We start from the raw sequence: 506 nt of genomic DNA on the forward strand, positions 1-506 counted from the left end.
GGGGGGGGGGGGGGAATCAGGGAGGGAAAAAGTGGGAGGGAAAACTTGAAATCTGAATACAAGGCACTGGTGGGGGATCCAGTGCTTACCAGCCGTGTTGTCATATCGAAAAAGCCATTGTTTTTAATTCCTGCCCAGTATGAAATGTTTGTTGTAAAAAATCCTTCCTGCTGGAAAGAAAAATGTATTTTTAAAACGAAAAAAACGAAAAACAACCCTCTTTTGGCTTTGAGAATGTCAGCTGTACGAGTTGTGACCATATCATGACACGCTGATCAGATATAAATAAATTTTTATCTCTCAGGACTTTTATCTTGTATTTTTACTCTTCTTGTAACTGTCGCAGGTTTTCTGAAAGGATGCTCTGCATTTTTAAATATCGCTCATTTCAGCTGAGGCAGCAAGTAAGAAAAGGTAAGTGAATGTCATGTGTGCACACCCCTGTTTACAAAGAAATATCTCTTGTTGATTTATTTTTTGACAGTAAGCATCGTAACAGAGGCAAA

The sequence above is a fragment of the Calidris pugnax genome, unplaced genomic scaffold (assembly GCF_001431845.1).
Source record: "Calidris pugnax isolate Ruff unplaced genomic scaffold, ASM143184v1 scaffold24, whole genome shotgun sequence".
NCBI classification, from domain to species: Eukaryota; Metazoa; Chordata; class Aves; order Charadriiformes; family Scolopacidae; genus Calidris; species Calidris pugnax.